General features: G+C 36.3%; 1 protein-coding gene across 3 annotated transcripts in view; it reads left to right on the top strand.

Moving 5' to 3' along the window:
* l(2)gd1 (lethal (2) giant discs 1) overlaps nucleotides 1-16659 on the top strand; it is a 473445-nt gene that overhangs the window by 195593 nt on the left and 261193 nt on the right. The gene's annotated exons all lie outside the window — the stretch shown is intronic.

The raw sequence follows: 16659 nt of genomic DNA on the forward strand, positions 1-16659 counted from the left end.
TGTTAGAACATGACTGTTTTAGTGGATTATTTTGTTTATAGACAAAATGGGGTTTTCTGTAATCCAAAAAGAACAAAATATTCATGTAAAAGAGGTTTCAGAAGCTTTCTTTGTCTTAGAGCTTATTTCATTTCAGAGATTACTGACCTAATTCTAACATTTAATGTGTTGATAGGACACAATATGATCAAAGACAAGGATATTGTTATGAGATTACTATCTTTTGGTGCATGCAGCCTTGTCATTTCTTTCTCCTCATGAGGCACCTGTCCATGAATGAGAGGACTTCTCATTGTAATAGCCTTTTTTTAGTTCTACCTCTTTTTCTGTTTTTTTTCCCCTTCCTATACTGTTTGCTTTATTTATCCTTAGTCTTTATCTTGTCTTCCAGACTACTATCACTGGGATTCAATGCCTTGCTGCCATGTTTTCTTTGATGTGTGACCCATCTGTTTCAGCAAGGTGGGTTTCGGTCCTGGATGGCCCAGCCTGGATTAGTCAGCCAGTGGGCTCTCCTGCAAGGGTCAGTGGTGTTGCAGTAAGGCTTCTGGCCTAGGCACAGAGTCCAAGGTTTGCTGTAGTGCTGCTATAGTCTCTTGAGTAGCTCTGGCATTCCACTCTCACGTGCAGTCATTGCTTGCTGGAGAGTGGTGGGAATTCATGTGTCGCTCTGTGATAGGTGGGGAACTCTGATGCTGAGCAAAAAAAATCCCTTGAGCATGAATTTTTCATTCTCAAATTTTTCAGGGACCCTCACCAGGTTTCCACCACGTACTGAAACCATAGATGCATCATTTGATGAAAGAAGTAAGAAACAAAAGATATATGACACCAGTATAAATGTATCAATGTTTCTCATCATTCATAATGTGAAAAGCCAATAGGTAAAATGTCACTCTTCTTCATTCAAAAGGGTTTAGAAGGACTGCCAGATCTCCTAAAACAGATCTCCATTCTGATGATATCCTTGTGGAAATATCAAGTCAGCAACACACACAGAAAAATTACTGAAAGCAATACCAATTACAGTAACATTTCATAAACACTGAACTTCTAGAGGAGTTATGTCAGAATGGGCTCTCTTTGATGTTCCAGATGAGGAGATATGCTTAGAGCTTAAAGGCCAGCTTGATATATAGGGATGGTCACCTGGTTCCAACCAGGAATATCATCCTTACTTTTGATACACCTAAACCTCTAACATCTGGAAAAGAAGGGTACCTCCAACTGTCCCATTAAACTCTACATCCATAATCCACTAAAATGCTTTAACTCTCAGAAATATGGGAAGACTTAAACTGCATATGGTGGCTCTACTATGATGATAAATAAGCATGATAATAAATTCTGCTCTGCAAAGAAAACTATATGTGGGTAGATCATCCCACCTACTCCTTTCATGTCACAGGTGGAAGGATCACAAAGAAATTCAAAAAGCAAAAACAGAACAAACAAACATTCTCTTAAAATATATCATAACAGGATGCAAAGAAGAAACTAGCTACCACCTCCTGTCTTGAAATCCTCTTACACTGAGAAGGTGACAGCTAAGAAGATGGCAACAGCAATTCATGCTTGTATGCCTATTTCACCATACTCGAAATTTATGAGCATGAGTGCTCCTCTTTGGAGCACATCAGTCACATGACCTATGGTCTCAATTACATCATATGATGTATTAAACTTTTTTCCAGAGGAAGAGATGATCATTGGCTGTTCATATTTCCCCTAAATCAATAGACAAAGGTAAGCCCTTGGCATCTCAGAAATCAGAAGTATACAAAGCCAAAACAGAAATTTTTACATTGGAACTATTGTGATTTTTGGCAAAATGTTTATAATATCAAGGCTCTGTTTCTGCAGAGCCTTGATATTATCTGCAGTAGCATTATTTAAAACCCAGTGAGGACCCAATTTCACTTTTGTTTTGAAAGGGCAAAACTGGAGATGGTCTTGCTCATTGTCAAGTAGCTATCCTGGTGGGTAGTCATACTCCTTTCCAACATGTCCAACTTAATACTGCCCTGGAAACAATAGCAATTTGCATTATCTGGGATTTCTTGCTACAGTATGTTCCATTTATTTACCTGGATTATGAGTTAAATGAGAATAAACTAGATAATCTTATACAGCAACTGCCTCAGCCCATATTTCTTGTGGGGACTTTAATGGACACAACACACATACAATTCCAAAAACATCATCTTAATTTCCACTCCATCTAAATCCTTGTTGGAACCCAGAGTGCCAAGCAGCCAAAAAAGATTGAGACAGAGCATAGATTCCCTACCACTTCAAATCCGATAGCATTTAAATGTGCATCTGGCCAAAGCATACTATGTGAGAAGTTAGAGTGAAAAACTTGTATCAATTTAGATCATCGATTAATGAAACAACCAGTGCGAAAACTGTGTGGGATAAATTCTTAAAATATGAAAGGCAGATGTAAAACACACTGTTTGTATAACTTGGGACATAATGGATGTTCGAAGTTTTTCCACTTGGTTATACTATAAAATAAAGATGCCAAGAAATTATATTTTTAGTTTAATCCTTTATCCATGTGTAAGCAAACGTTTGCACCTAAAATATTTTCAGGACTGGGCAACTCATGTATAGCGGCTAATGACTTCACATCACTTGCCTTAGTATCTCATAATGCAAAGCACATATCCTTATGATTATGAACATATATAATGCTATGCATTATGGGAAGGGTCACTACCCAGACACCAGTTTCGACCTTTATTGGGGTCTCTGAGAGTGGGAGCTAGACCCAGAGGTGACACCAAGTTTGAAGTAATGCAGACGTCATATTTAATTTTATTTTCACCTCTAGAAAATACAATTAAATTAAAATAAATAAATGAAATAAACATGTAAACGCGACAGTGAGTGAGTGAAACAATATAATTGCAAAAGACAAAAGATCTAAAGTCCTATTTTTGGCGCCCTCTAACGAGAAAAAAAAAACAGCAGTTATCCAGGAGTTTTTCTTAGGATAACCGTCTCCCAAATTTTTGGCAAATTAATGCAACCATATTTGTTAAGGTTGGGAGAATTCTTCAAAGCCATTGCTGACTCAAAAAATAATCTTTCAGATCTATAACGACTCCTAAATAGCACATTCGTTTTCCTCCATCTAATCCTGTGTGAAGGAGTGTCCAAAGCATGGTCTGCCAGTCCCGACTTGCCATAGTAATAGTAGCGAATGTATCTTTCATGTTCTTCCAGGCAGATGTTCACTGATCTTCCTGTTTGCCCATAATAGGCCAAGTCACAGTCACATGGAACTTCATACACTCCTGGGTGTGCTAAAGGGTGAAGTTTATCCTTTGGCGAGCGGATCAGCGTTGCCAGCTTGACATGAGGTTTGAAGGTGGTGCGAAGGCCATGTTTCAACAATACTTTGGCTATCTTTTCCGATGTACCTCTGATATAGGGAATAGAAATGGTCATGTTGTATTCTTGTGTATTAGGGGAGGGCCGAGTAATGGGCCTATGTAGTATTTTATCTATTTTGTAGGGATTGTAGCCGTTGGCTAAGAACGTATGGCGCAGGTAGTGGAGTTCAGTGGTCAGAGCTGTATCGTTAGAACAAATGGCTCTGTGTGTAAGTGTTTTTAAAATGCCGTACTGTTGGACTGGATGATGATGTGATTGTTTATGTAGGTGTCTTCCTGTGTGTGTGGGCTTTCTGTAAATAGAAAAAGATAGTGATCCATCTGAAAGGCAGGTGACTAATGTGTCAAGAAATGGTAAACAGTTATTTGATTCTTTTTCTACTGTGAAGTGAATTTTGGGGTGTTGGCTGTTTAGGTAGGTGACAAAAGCATCCAGAGTGTCTTGTCCATGTGGCCAGATGGCAAACACATCATCTACATAGCGCAACCACACTTGTGGCTTGTATGTAGCTGTGGTAAGTACTTTGTTTTCAAAGTGTTCCATGGTAAAAATTTGCTAACGGGGGGGGGGGGGGACTCATAGCAGTACCATTAATCTGTTTGTAGAATTCCCCCCCCATGTAAAGTAACCTGCATTCATGGTAAATTGAAATAATTCAAAAATATCTGGGGGAAATTTAGACTTGATTAAATCAAGAGTGTCTATAAGTGGTACATTGGTAAATAGGGAGGTGACATCGAAACTAACCATTATGTCTGAATTTTTTAGGATTAGATTTTTAACCAGTGTTTTGAAATGGATTGAATTTTTTACAAAAGTAGAGGAGTCGCCAGTAAGAGGGGCAAGCGACTTAACTAAATGCCGAGCCAGTTTATATGTGGGACTATCTATGCTATCAACTATGGGGCGAAGGGGAATATTAGTTTTGTGGATTTTTGGTAATCCATAAATACGGGGTGGTTTAACATGAATTGGTTTTATTTTCCTGATGATTTCTTTGGGCCATGATGTCACTTTTTTCAGTAATTTTCAGACTTTTTTCTTTTGCGACATCGTAGGGTCTCGATGTATAATTTGATATGTGGAACTGTCATATGAGATCTTGCATTTTTCTGTTATATTCTTCTTTATTCATGATAACTGTTGCATTTCCTTTATCGGCTTTTGTAATAATAATATTTTTATTATTATATAACTTTTTTAGGGCAGTTATTTGCTTACGTGGCATATTGCCTCAAAGCCATTGCTGACTCAAAAAATAATCTGAAAGATTATTTTTTGAGTCAGCAATGGCTTTGAAGAATTCTCCCAACCTTAACAAATATGGTTGCATTAATTTGCCAAAAATTTGGGAGACGGTTATCCTAAGAAAAACTCCTGGATAACTGCTGTTTTTTTTTTCTCGTTAGAGGGCGCCAAAAATAGGACTTTAGATCTTTTGTCTTTTGCAATTATATTGTTTCACTCACTCATTGTCGCGTTTACATGTGTGTTGTGCTCTGATGATGCTGAGTTGAAAATCAGCGAAATATTAGCGTTAATAAAACATCTTTGTTGATAAAAGTGTTTGTGGTGTTGTTAATACCGTGAAAAAAATAAGTCATGAATAACCATCAATGCCTAAGCTTATCTGTTAGATAAATGAAATAAAATAACTACATCAAAGCTATATTCTATTTAAGACAACATCAGAGAAAAAAAAATTTTTTTAGAGATAGTTTTATTACAGCAAAAATGATGTCCTAATTTGTTATTATATTAGATTTAAGATCCTGGATTACCTGTAGTCCTGTTTATAATTAACTCTTGGGGAGAATATGTGCCTTCATATTCTTGGCATTTTTAGACCATCATTATTGTTAAGATTAGGATGGTTGATAAGAATTTCACAGGCCTCCTTAAATTTACGTTCATACGATGTTTTGGTATGTGTAAACAGTAGGTGCTTTACCAGTCAGTTCTGGAAAAGGAATTTAATTCGATAGGAATTAAATTCCTATCATTTTTTCTGATAGGAATTGTGCATTCTTGTTTCCCCTATATAGGGCAAATTACAGATGCAATGAATATGGTATACTCCATGGTAGGCCAGCAGTGGAAGTGGATCCTTTGATGAGTTGATCAAGTTCTTTAATTTTGTAGGAGGTTTAAAGGTGACTTTAAGGTTGTATATCTGTAGTATTCTGTTTATTTTATCTGATATCTCTTTAATGTATGGAATAATTACAGTTTTATTGTAGTCTACTTTATTTTTGTTTTTAAGCAAGGTCCTGTGAAGAATTTTGTTGATAGTATTTTGGCTGTAGTCATTTTTTAGTAAGATATTGCTGATAACTTTTAATTCATCTTTAAGGTTTTGTTCATTGGAGCATATCTTCAAAGCCCTGTTTTTTAGTGTGTTAATGACACCTAGTTTTTGTGTTGGGTGGTGGTAGGAGTTTATGTGTATATATTGGCTAGTATGAGTAGGTTTCTGGTAAACAGCGAAGGAAGACCTCAAGTGTATCTAGAAACAGAAGTGTGTTTTTGTCTAAAATGAATTCTGATCTCCATGTAACACTAAAGAAAAGCTATCTTTGTATGATGTGGAGAAAATATTTAATGCCAGACTTCTCTGGTATTTAGAAAGCAACTATCTCTCTCTCTCTCTCTCTCTCTCTCTCTGATGTTGGCTAAGTGGTTAGTGTATTCGCTTTTCAGCCTAGAGGCTGTGGGTTCGAATCCTGCCTTGGCATGGATGTTTGGTTTGTGATTATCTTCTACCTTCATGCATTCATTCATACAAGTGAATAAACACTCTCCCAAGATAGAGTGGGTCACCATGGGAGAAGTAGACCCAACCCTCCTGCAATGGGAGAGGCCCTTACCCCAGCAGTGGGGAAAAGTTACAGGCTGAAAAAAAAAAAAAAAAAGTAAGATATTGGAGTAAAATGTTTAATACCAGACTTCTCTGGCATTTAGAAAGCAGTGATCTTCTCTTCAATACACAACGTGGCTTCTGTAGACATTGTTCAATATTAAACCATTTAGTCCATTTAGAAATACATATGAGATGCAATTCTGAAACAGGAACATCTGGTTTCAGTGTTCTTTGATATGGAAAAAGCTTATGACACAGCCTGAAGATATGGCATATTAATAGACCTCTATAACCTAGGTCTCGGAGGGTACCTTCCTGTATTTATTAAGAATGTCCAAGTGTGACACGCTTTGCAGTCTGAAGTTAACTCAGTCACTGAACAGCTTCCTCCCAATGTATGCAATGCTATATGTTGATGACTTCACAATTTACTGTCACTCTTTTAACATGAAGGTAATTGAAAGACAACTTCAGCAAGCAATTGATTGTGTTTCTCCATGTGCTCTTAATAAAGGATTCAGGTTTTCAGCAGAAAAAAGTGCCTTTGTACACTTCTGCTGAAAATGCATTCTTTATCCAGATCCTGGGTTAAGAATGCGACAAAGTATTATCCTAGTAATAACAGAAGCCAAGTTCTTTGCACTCATCTTTGACAGAAAGCTTACATTCCTTGCACACATTCATCAACTAAGAGATGCATTGAATCTGCACTTATATGTTCAATTCTGGATTACTGCAATGCTGCTCAATCTTTATGCTGAAGCAAATGAACCGTAGATGGAAATAGTTGTCTCTTAACCCTACCCTAAAAGGAAAACTTCTTCCAGAGCAGCATCCTATGTGGACTAGTATCTTTTCTCTTTGTTGGGAGACTCAATATCACACATCAGACTACCATACATCCCTTTGGTATGCATGTTAAAGCAATTATGCAAACATTTATGAATGTTGACAACATTACCTTCACCACTCTGCAACTCTTCCCTGTACCAACTGAGGAAGTGTCACAATCCATCATCCATCCATCTACCTGCAGTTATTTAATGCACAGAACAGAACATTCTGATTTCCTACTCATCTATACTGATGAGTCAAGATCTGAGACCACCATTGATTGTGCTGCTGTATTTCCTGACTTTATCATATCCAATGATATTTCGGTTCATTGCAGTATTATACAGCAGAGTTGCATACAGTTCAGCTTGTGCATATAAAAGAAAATTGCTATCAAAAGTGTAAGATTTTTTACGGGCCCTTTGAGCTCTTTACAGGTCATCTTGTTTCCTGTGTACAATCCATATCCAGGGCTTTGCGAGGGTCTACAACTGTTGTACAAATTGTGAAGGTCTGTAATTTTGATATTCAGCTGTGCTGGATTCCCTGCCACATTGGAAATGAGGGAAACTAGACTGTAGATGCAGCTGCTAAGTCATCTGATAATTTTTCTACATACCATTTGTCAGTCCCTTATACAGAGTGCAGACAGTTTATAAGATCAGATCTAATAACTTAGCAGCAGTCATCATGGCAGAAAGCACTGACAAATAAATTGCATGAGATTAAGTATGAAATTAAGGATTGACAGTCTAGCCAACAAAGAAACAGAAGAGAAGGAAGTTGTTTCTGATAGGTTCTAAATGGGTCACAGTCATCTTACACATTCATATTTACTGAGATCTGATGACCTGGCTATGTGTGACCAGTGCAACACTTGTCACACCATTCATCATGTTCTCTTTGAGTGTTAACACTTCACTTAAGAAAGGAATGCATTTTTTTACTAATCTGTCTGAACCATATACCCTCAGACAGATCTTATCAGACTAACAGATTGCACAATATTTTTAACTTTTTAAAAATAATTAATTTATACAAACACATGTGATTATATATTCTATTTATATATATAGATACTGGCTTGATAACTTAATGTTTTTAATTTTCTTTTTGTACATGACAAGATATTTACTAATTTATCTTTTTATTACTGTTTATTACATTGAGTACTGCTGTAACCTTTGTCTTAGTGTGATCTTTGCTGTTCTTTCACCAATAAAGCCTTAATCAACCAGCCAAACCTGAATTCTGCCTTTGATCAACTTTTCCAATACTTTACTTAACCACCTCTCCCAAGATATCAATTGCTCTATAATTTGCTACCACAGTTTTAGATCCTCTATACAGAGGAATTATTTTGCTCTCCTTCCACTCCCTTGGACTTTACCAACTTTGAGACTTAACTTAAACAGACTAGTCAGAGACATTGCCGGTTCCTTTCCATATTCTCATAAAACATGAGCTGATATCCCATTTAATCCACAGCTATATTTACATTGAGATTCTGCAATATTGTAAGTTATTCCAATTCGTCAACCTCTATTCATACATCATTTCCTGTCACATCTATCATAGCAGTATCCTTACTTCTTGGATAATATTCCCTTGCAAGGTGGTCACTCAGTAACTCAACTATTTCATCTTCTTCTGTCACCTCACTACCATCAACACTTTTGAAGTTATCCTTCCATTTTCATTCTTCTTGCCATATAACAAGGGAACTCTTTGGAATTTCCTTTGATCTGCTCAGCTAATTTCTTGTCATAATCTGATTTTGCCTTCCTTACTATGCTAGTCACCTTTCTTGCCTGATTTTGTACTGTTTGCGTTTGCTGATCAATCACCTTTCTTCTTATATACCCTCCATAACATTTTCTTTTTTCTGCAGCTCCTGCTTAATGATACAACTCATCCATCTAACTCCTACCTTATTTATTCTCCTGATCTTAGGTATATATAGCCTGAAATTGCTTCTTTCAGATACCCTTTGACTTCTCCATGCACTGCTAACATTCTTCCCTTATAGAGTTTTATGCTATACCACTGCTTTAAGCTGTCCCCTAAGCTTATCACAATTACTTGCATTGTAATTTGACATATACTCCTTCTTAACTGAAAACTGAAAATTCCACATTCTCAGCTTATAAAGTTAAGATCCCCATGCTGCTTGCTCCCCCCCCCCCCCCCCAGTCAGAGGCAATATGACCACCTTTGGAAATATTTCCCTAAACTAGAACATCAAGGGAGGAATGGGAAAAATGAAAGTTCAACTATGGTATACAAATGCAATGAAGATATGAATGCCTTTGAACATGGTTATGTATGTTGCGAAGGAGTGGAAAAATATGCTTTGGGTTCAGACCTTTTAAGTATGTCTGGGGAGGGAAAAGAGAAAATTCTAGAACGAGACCAAATACATTGCATATCTAATTATAAGAATAGGCTAGGTCGTAATTTATTATGTCTATATACAAATGCTAGGAGCATCAGAAACAAAGGGGTTGAATTTGTTGTTTTATTGAATACGATGTGGCCTAAGATTGTTGGCATTAGTGAAACCTGGCTATCAGAATCAGATATGGTAAGTGGGATCGAGTGTAACGGATATACTATTTTTAGGAAAGACAGAAGAGATAGGAGAGGAGGAGGAGTGCTACTAATGATATCAGATGACTTAAGTCCAGTTAGGATAGAAATACAAGAAAACAATGAGGGTAACAATGTTCCATGTAGCAATGAGTTTGAGTCTATTTGGTGTGAAGTGGAGGTTAACAGAATGAAATATATGGTGCAGTGTTGCTACAGACCTGGCAGCTCAGTTGTAGGGGACGAAGAAATGCATTGCCAATTTAGCCTTATGGTTACCAAGCGAATGATCATTATGGGTGACTTTAATATTCCAAACATTGATTGGGTAGAAGAGAAATCTTATGATCAGAAAGAACAGGAATTTATTGAATTGTTGCGAGATAACTTTCTCAAGCCACATGTGAAAGAAGGAACTCGAGGTCAAAGAGTGTTGAATTTGCTCATAGCATCAGAAGGGATCTCTGTTAAGAATATGGCTATTTTACCACCAATTGGTGACAGTGATCATGCTGTTCTTTCTTGGGAAGTATCTACTTGTATTGAAGCTCTGATTAAATCAGGCTACATGCTAAATTACAAAGCTGGAAATTATGTTCAACTTGGAAGAATACTATCTTTGGTCCCATGGTATCAGTTACTGAATGTAAAAAATGTCAGTAATGCATGGGAATCTTTGAAAAAGTGCTTGAATGAGGCGGTATCTAAATGTATCTCTAGTGTTCAAAGAATAAATAGGTTGGGAGTGAAATGGATGTGCAGCCTTATTAAGCTAGAGATCCACAAGAAGAAGTTGATGTGGAAAGAATATCGTGAGAATAAGAGTGAGAGGAGTTATGAAATATATAAAGCTCGGGCCAAAAAAGTAACAAGTATTGTGAGAAAAGCTAAAATAGAGTATGAAAAGAAAATGTCCATGCAAGCTGAAGACAATCCAAAAGAATTTTCTCGTTATGTCTCAAGCAAAAGAATGAATGTGGAAGAATAACTTTATTGAATGCAGATGGTACACGAGTGTCAGAAGCTAAGGAGATTGTTCAGTTAATGAGTGCTCACTTTGCTAAGCTATATCAACCAGGTGCATGGTGCTACTGCTATTTTAGTCACGGGTTTATGAAAATGAGGTTGAAGTCTCTTGCATAACCTGGATAAGAATTTGTCAATAGGGACAGATGGAATATCTTACCGTTTGTTAAAGGAATGTTCCGCTGAATTGGCTAGGCCTTTCACATATTTGTATAACTTGAGTCTCAGCTCAGGAATGATACCACATATGATAAGGAATGTATGATAGTTCCATTGCACAAGAGGGGTGCAAAAACTGATGTGTCTAACTATTGACCTATTAGTATCTCTTGTGTGGTAGTGAAACTTTTACAGAAGTTGATAAGAACTCGCATACAGAAATGGGTAGACAAGCATTATATACTATGAAGGAACAGCATGGGTTTACTAAAGGAAGATCATGTTTTAGCAATTTGCTCATATTTTATAACAATGTTACGGCCAAGTTGGATAAAGGGAATGGATACACTATGATAATGTTGGATTTTTCTAAGGCATTTGATACGATACCACATGATAGGCTGTTGTGTAAACTGGAGAATATGGGACTAAAACATAATCTATTGACTTGGATCAGAGGATGGTTGACAGACAGATATAAAAAAGTGGTATACAGTGGGTGTAAATCTGCCAGATTTAAGGTAACCAGTGGTGTACCTCAAGGTTCAGTACTTGGGCCATTATTGTTCAATCTATGCATTAATGACATCAAGCAGGATCTATCATCAGATTTGCAATTGTTTGCTGATGATGCAAAGATAGGCAGGGCAATCAGGGATGCTACTGATATTCAGAAATTACAAAATGATTTAAATAGACTGGAAATCTGGGCTAACGAAAATGGCTGTCAGTTTAATGTTAGTAAGTGTAAAGTTAAATAATATAAGCACGTAAACACAAGAAAGATATTTAATTAATCAAATATTTCGGTCTGGAAATAGCAGACCATCTTCAGTGGCACTACAAGAACAGTTTTAAAAAAAATACAAGGTGGAATACTAACAATAGATCATTTAAAAATAGAACAAGCCGTGTGATGTTATATCACTAAGTATTAAAGGGAATATTTTATGCAGAGACATGATTGAAATAAAGATATTAATTTATAATATTAAATAACATAAAATTAATATGAATTAATGAGTTATCCTGATCAGACTTTCCCAGATTTTTGATATAGATATACAGTCATTCCGATTCAGGTTAGGACGATGGAGTAAGGCCTCTACACTTTCTTTGAATAAATGTTGAAATTTATAATGGGATCTATGTAAGAGGCAAGTTTTTGACCAAAGGATGTTGTGTTTAGTTTCAATCCCGTGCTGAGCCAATCCAGATTTTTCAGGTTTGTTGTGATGAATGGAGGATTGATGTTCTTGGATTCTTTTTTCAAGAGAACGTCCAGTTTGTCCAAAATAGGAGAGATCACAATTGCAGGGAATTTGATAAACTCCAGGAAGAGACATAGTTGAGCGTTTGTCTTTAGGAGAAGGAAAATGGGAAGATAATTTGTTAATAGGTGAATACGTAGCTGTTAACTCATATTTCTTCAGAATTCTTGCGATAGGGTCTGAAATCCCGGAGATGTATGGAATTGGAACTCGACGTATTGAACCTTTGTTGTTTTGTGGTGGATTATAAGAATCGAGATGTTGAGTTCTCTTTTCGGAAAAGTCATCGAGTTTCATGTGTTGTTGGATAGTAGAAAGTTCTTTCTATAGAAAATTAGAAGTAGAACAATTAGTTTTCGCTCTTCTGATTAGACATTTTATGATTCCTGTTTTTTGACAAGGATGATGGGCTGATTCTTTAAGAATATAACAACCTGTGAATGTTGGTTTCCTGTAAACTGTAGTTGTAAGAGTATTTGAAGGTGACTGGATGAGGAGAACGTCTAAAAAAGATAACTGGTTGTTTTCTTCCATTTCCATAGTAAACTTTATACGATGATGTAAGGAATTGATACTGTTTAAAAAAGAAGGTAAAGAGTTTTTGCTGTGTGGCCAAATAGTAAAGATGTCATCTATATATCTTACCCAAAAGGATGGTTAAATGAAAATAGATGAGACGAGAACTTTTTCTAGATGTTCTAAATAAAAGTTGGTTAAAGCAGGAGAGAGAGGACTTCCCATGACTGTTCCTTCTACTTAGCTGTAAAATTTGTTTTGACATAAGAAACATCCAGAGTGTATTATGAAATCAAATAGTTTTATAATGTCTTCTGGAAAGATGTCAGCAAGTAATTTTAAAGTCTCCTTGAGAGGTACATTTGTATATAAAGATTCTATATCAAAGCACACCATATGATCTGTAGGTTGCAATGAGACATTTTTCAATTTTTCTAAGAAATCTGAGGAGTTTTTTTAGAAAGGAACTAGAGTTGCCTATGTGAGATTTCAATAATTTAGCTAGATATTTGGCTATACGGTAAGTAGGAGAATCAATACAATCTACTATTGGACAAAGAGGAAAGTCAATCTTATGTATTTTAGGAAGACCATAAAATCTAGGAGGTCTTGCAAAATGAGTTTTAAGTCTTTCAATTGTGTCTCTATCTAAACTGATGACTTCATCTAAGAGAGAATTTAATTTCTTTAGTTGTCTGTTGGTTGGATTATAATGAAGTTCTTGATATATGGAGCGATCTCGAAGTAAATGAAAAAGTTTTCTTCTGTAATTTGCTGAGTCCATAACTACTGTTGCTTTTCCCTTGTCAGCTTTGGTGATGATGAGGTGATTGTTTTTTCTCAAGGACTGTAAAGATTTCATTTCAGAAAGAGATATGTTGGAAGGAGGAAGTTTGGCCTCAATCCTCCATTCATCACAACAAACCTGAAAAATCTGGATTGGCTCAGCACGGGATTGAAACTAACCACAACATCCTTTGGTCAAAAACTCACCTCTTACATAGATCCCATTATAAATTTGAACATTTATTCAAAGAAAGTGTAGAGGCCTTACTCCATCGTCCTAACCTGAATCGGAATGACTGTATATCTATATCAAAAATCTGGGAACGTCTAATCAGGATAACTCATTAATTCATATTAATTTTATGTTATTTAATATTATTAATTAATATCTTTATTTCAATCATGTCTCTGCTTAAAATATTCCCTTTAATACTTAGTGATATAACATCACGCGGCTTGTTCTATTTTTAAATGATCTGTTGTTAGTATTCCACCTTGTATTTTTTTAAAACTGTTCTTGTAGTGCCACTGAAGATGGTCTGCTATTTCCAGACCGAAATATTTGATTAATTAAATATCTTTCTTGTGTTTACGTGCTTATATTATTCAGTTTTTATGTCACAAGTATCCTTAAAACATCAAAGTGTAAAGTTATGCACCTTGGAGTGATTAGAGTTCCAGCAGCTTATTATATTAGTGGAGTTATGCAACAAGAAACTGAAGAGGCAATGGATCTTGGCATATTGATTGCTAAGAATTTAAAGTTTGAAGGTCACATAGCAAAAGTTGCAAATACAACTGAGAGGATAATTGGTATGTTGAAGTGAACCTTGATATGTAAGGATAAAGAAGTAATTTTGCCTCTTTATAAGGCTTTGGTAAGACCACACTTGGATTGCTATGCACAGATTTGGTCTCCCAAGTTCCAAGGGAATAAAGAAGCTGTGGAAAGGGTGTAAAGAAGAGTTACAAAGATTATATCTGGATTATGGGATTTAGATTATGAGGACAGATTCCGAATATGTGGATTACAGACTCTGGTTAACAGAAGAAAGAGGGGTGATATGATGGAGGTCTATAAACTTTTGAATGGGTGTTATAGCATTTCAACTGATGAAATTTTTTGTTATATGGAAGGCAGAGAGAGAACACTGGGGCATCCATGGAAGTTAAGGTTGTTCTCGCTCAAGAAAGGGTTAAGAGCTAGGTTTTTCTCCCAGAGAACAGTGAATGAGTGGAATAATTTGCCCTTACGGGTAGTGAGTGCATCCAGTGTGAATGAATTCAAGGGTAGGTATGATAGCTGGGTTGGGTAATTTACGTCCTCCCTCGATGAGTCCTTGACTCCCTGGAGGTCTTAGATAATAATAATAATATTTTTATCCTATGACCAGATCTATCACTATCATATTTGGAGTCCCCTCCATTACATGCTGCTTCAAGTAATTATCTCTTAGTAGGTGTATAAATTCCATTTCTTCCTGCCATGTGATCTTCTCTCTCTCCTCCTCCTCCTAGTATCTCTCCATAGTTGTAGTCTTCCATAATAATCACTCACCTTGCATTGTGCAGATACATGTCTTCTACATGATCCCTAGCACTCCTCACATCCCAACCTGTAGCAGAAATTGTCTGCATATTTTGTCTTATTTGCCTCAATCTCACCCCGAGACCAAAAGGACCAGTATCTACATGCCTGCCTCCTGTTTTTTTTTTTTTTTTTTTTTTTTTTGGGCTGCAGTTCATCTGCTGTCATCAGCAGTAGCTCCCCATCCTGTCTTTGTCCTCCTTGAAAATACTAGACTCTTCACATTCTATCTCCATAACTGCATCATCTACTGTCAACCAAGTCTCATTGATACCTGTAACCTTTGCTTCTAGCATTAGTATATATACATAAACTGTAGCATCATCCCCCTTAAACCTCCAGATTACATCCCATATAGATGATCCCATTCAATATTGTTTCTTGAGAGATATTATTCCACATTTTCATCATTCTCGCACTCAATTGCCTCGTGCCCACACACACCTGCATTCACTCTAATTGCTTTAATTTTCTAACTTTGCACTTCCACATTCTCAGTGAACAGAGCTCCTTCTAGACACCTTACTCCAAATCTAAGGAAGTGCAGTTTATCAGCATTATATGTCCTTCCATCCATCAAATTCAGTCCCTAGGTCATTCTGCACAATCTGTGCTGCGATTCATTTGCTTTCATTGACCTTCTCTTCAGTTTGCCTCTATCATAGTGGGCAGCAGATTTTCAGTCTTCACCCTCTCGCTGTTCATTTTCACTTCTGCCAAGGACTCATTCATATCGTCTCTCATACAGTAATTTTCACCTTTCAGATCATTAGTCCCAGTTAAAACAGTAATTTCTTTTGCCCAACCTTCTTTTTGCATTCTGATTACTTCACTAAGTTATTAATTTTTGCACCATGGAAACAAGATTTTTTCTTATCATAGAATCACCATAAAAAATTTCTCCTTACCATCTTTCTCTTGTTTATTCATATGACCTTGTTTCTTACATTTCTTGCATTTTTCTCTTCTAAGTTCTACTAATCTTGTAATGTTTCTGCAATCTTTCATTTGAGAACTTGGTTCTCTGAAGACTACATGTAAGTCCATTCCTTTTTGAAGTCATCTTTATTCTTCTTACCTAAAATGTAACATGGAGATTCTGAAGAACTTTAAGTTAGCTTTTAAGATGTAACACACACTGGATATACGAGATAGGAATATTTTCCTGTTAGTTGTGGAAGTAATTCCCACACTCCCATAAGTAAAGTGTAACTTTGGATGTTGGCAGTTTCAATATGTTGAATTGTGTCTGATGTGTCTACGCCTGTGTTTTTAAAATTGCAGGTTGCAACCTGTTAGTGGACTGTAACCAATATTTTTTAAAATGAAATATAATAGAAAATATCAGAGTGTAACTCATAGATTTTGTATCTTTAACACATTCAAGCTGGGCAGTGTCACATTTTGCATTGCTATTCAAAAGGGAACTTACATGAGTTCCCTTTTGGGTTTCATGGTTTCGATAAACTTTAATTGTAAAGTGAGCATTGTCTTAATGATAATATATAGTGTAGGTGTGTGGGGAGGATTGTTTATCATTAGGCAGAGTCTGATCATTTCATTCCAGATTGTCTCCAATTTATGCTAATTGTTGCTACATAGAATATAAGCGTGTTCATACTATT

The sequence above is a fragment of the Typopeltis vanoorti genome, chromosome 4, assembly GCF_054136105.1.
Source record: "Typopeltis vanoorti isolate ZY-2024b chromosome 4, IOZ_Tvanoo_1.0, whole genome shotgun sequence".
Lineage (NCBI taxonomy): Eukaryota > Metazoa > Arthropoda > Arachnida > Uropygi > Thelyphonidae > Typopeltis > Typopeltis vanoorti.